This window comes from Octopus bimaculoides, chromosome 17 (genome assembly GCF_001194135.2).
Source record: "Octopus bimaculoides isolate UCB-OBI-ISO-001 chromosome 17, ASM119413v2, whole genome shotgun sequence".
Classification (NCBI taxonomy): domain Eukaryota; kingdom Metazoa; phylum Mollusca; class Cephalopoda; order Octopoda; family Octopodidae; genus Octopus; species Octopus bimaculoides.
In genome coordinates, this window is record NC_068997.1 from 10,137,356 (window position 1) to 10,140,610 (window position 3,255).

Genomic DNA, 3,255 nt, shown 5'->3' on the forward strand with positions numbered 1-3,255 from the left:
AAAAGAATCTCTACAATATTGCATTTAGGATCTGAATTGTATTGCAAAAAAAAAAAAAAAACCCCAAATCCAAAACTGTTTTGAAAATTGTTTCAATTAAGACATCATTGTCATTGCTGTTATCTTGTCACTGTTATCACTGTCACCATTTTCATCTTGTCATTGTCTGTCATCAGTTGTATGACTTTTCATCAAGTGATTTTTTTTTTTCCATCTAATGGCTAATTAAGTGTCATTTCACTGAACCAACTCTCATCCAAGCAAATTTATGGAAATGTCTTTTTATATTGAAGAATTCTGTTAATATATTATTTTGGGAACCTGTAGAAGAGGTAGACCCAGGAAGACAGAGGATGAGGCGGTGAAGCATGATATTTGAACGTTGGGCCTCATGTAACTGGCACCCATGCCAGTAGCATGTAAAAATCACCCTTTGCACATTGGGCCTCACAGACGTGACAGGTGACCAAGACCTTTGGCGATGTGCCAAGTGAAAACCATGGGCACACAAAGCCAACAAAGAGCCTTTACATCAATGGTTCTCAATCACTTTTTGCCTCGGAACCCCTTTGATTCCTATTTTACTCAGGATGGGGTGTGTGGGGGGGTATCTCATAGCCATTCCATGTCTAAAAACTCCTATTATGTTTTCTTTTAATATTAACCCCTTCATTATTATATTTATTTTGAGATGTTCTGTGTTTCTTTCAATTAATTTTAAATATAACAAAGAATTTAGTAAAATAACTTCGTTATCATTAAGTTGGTGTTAGGAACATAAATTGTGCCTAAGGTTTGGTGGAAGATTCTAATTCAAATCTTATGAAAACAAGACATTTGTACTACAGAGCCAGAACCGGTTTCAGCCAGGTTGGTATCAAAAGGGTTAAGGATTGTTTCTCTATTATATATTTTAACCCTTTTGTTACCATATTTCTGTTGAGATGCTCTGTGTTTCTTTCAATTAATTTTAAATGTAACAAAGAATTTAGTAAAATAACTTAGTTATCATTAAGCTAATGTTAGGAACATAAATTGTGACTAAGGTTATTTGGTGGAAGATTTTAATTCAAAACTTATGAAAACAAGACACTTGTACTAGAGCCAGAAGCGGTTCCAGCTGGATTAGTATCAAAAGGGTTAAATATTATTAGGAATTGTATGATAAAAAGTGTTTAAATATTGTGTGTATTGTACAAATACAACCAGTTTATTGCAGATAAAGTTTAACAACAAAATCTTATGTGAACCCCACAAGGGATATATGAACCCTGGTTGAAAACTACTGCTTTACACAGTTACTTGACCCAACAAGAGAGGCTTTGCATGATCAGTGGTTGTTGGCACTCCGTCGCTTACGACATCGAGGGTTCCAGTTGATCTGATCAACGGAACAGCCTGCTCGTGAAATTAACGTGCAAGTGGCTGAGCACTCCACAGACACCTTATTGTAGTTCTCGGGGATATTCAGCATGACACAGTGTGACAAGGCTGGCCCTTTGAATTACAGGCACAACAGAAACAGGAACTAAGAGTGAGAGAAAGTTGTGATGGAAGAGTACAGCAGGGTTTGCCACCATCCCCTGCCGGAGCCTCGTGGAGCTTTAGGTGTTTTCGCTCAATAAACACTCACAACGCCCGGTCTGGGAATCAAAACCGCGATCCTATGACTGCGAGTCCGCTGCCCAAACCACTGGGCCATTGCGCCTCCACTATGATCAGTGGAGCCAATGAGAAAAGCTCACTATAATCATTTCCACCACCAAGACGGGCTCTTCTACGCTGTTACTTAACTCCCAAGTGAGACTAGGCAATCACTTGAGCCAATGAAGGAAGCTCGAAGGTGTTGTGTCAGCAAACAACAGAGGCAGTATGTGATTGCTTGAGTAGACCCTTAAGCCAACAAAAGAGATTCTATGTGGACAGCTGAAGTATAATAGGAGAGTCTCTATGCAGTGACTACAGTCAATGAGGAAGGAAGATCTGGCTGGTATTTTTAGAAGGTTATGTGACCACATAGAGGCTTCTTTGATATTGGAAACGAATATGGAGACAGTTATGATGATGATGATGATGATGATGATGATGACAACGACAATTGTGAATTGGAAAAATGCAGAAATAAAATCTATTTCCAATATAATAAACCTCATACACCCATTCGCAGTTGCTACCTTGTTTAATATATGAAATATTGCTGTTGTTGCTGTTGATGGGCCACTGCGACTGCATTCAGTTTCCCTCTCACTCTCCAACAGTTTCTTGAGGTCAAACAGACACACTGGCTTTCTTACTTTTTCTTTTCTTTTCTTTCTTTTTTTCTTTTTTTTTTTTTGTATAACAAAACACTAACTTAATCAGACAGTGGAATTAATGCTCAGAGACCAGATGAAACGGTCAGTAAATAATGCAATGTCCAAAATGTCCAATGCACTATAATCGAATCTGGTTTAATCAGACCTGCAATACAGCCTCTCTGTCTCTCTCTCTCTCTCTCTCTCTCTCTCTCATTTTCACTCTGATAATGTCTTGATTGTTGATTTGATTTTTATTTTTAATCATGAATTTTATATTTTTATAATATATTTATCATCATCATCATCATCATCGTCATCGTCGTCATTGTCAATACTTTAATGTCCACTTTTCCATATTGGCATTTGTTGGACAGAGTTTATTGAGACAGATTTTGTGGGACTGGATGCTCTTCCTGCTGTCAACCCTTACCGCTTTCCAAGTGAAATGAATATTTCCCCATGGACTGACATGTTTTCATAGAACATTGGAAATGAACGACATTTGTTTACAACAACACAATATCAAGAAGATGAAAACACACACGCAAACACACGTGTGCATGTGTGTGAGCGTATATACACACACATATGACAGGCTTCTTACAGTTTCTGTCTACCAAATCCACTCACAAGGCTTTGGTTGGCCTGAAGCTATAGTAGAAGACACTTGCTCAAGGTGCGATGTAGTGAGACTGAACCCAAAACCATGTGGTTGGAAAGCAACCACACAGCCACTCCAGCACCTATGTATATGTATATGTATATGTCGTGGGCATCGGTACCATTTTCCTCTTTTTCCGTTCTTCCATTCTCCGAACTTTCCATCTTTCCGACGAAGGGCGACGCCCGAAACGTCATACACTCTCTCTTTCCTTTCCTGAGCGTCCAATAATACTATCCATATCACGTCCTCACTTTGTTGTTTTTTTGTTTTTTTGTTATTGTTTTTTTGAACTAT

General features: G+C 38.3%; 1 protein-coding gene across 1 annotated transcript in view; it reads right to left on the reverse strand.

Moving 5' to 3' along the window:
* Positions 1–3,255, reverse strand: part of LOC106878431 (cyclic AMP-dependent transcription factor ATF-2) — a 19,761-nt gene that overhangs the window by 10,645 nt on the left and 5,861 nt on the right. The gene's annotated exons all lie outside the window — the stretch shown is intronic.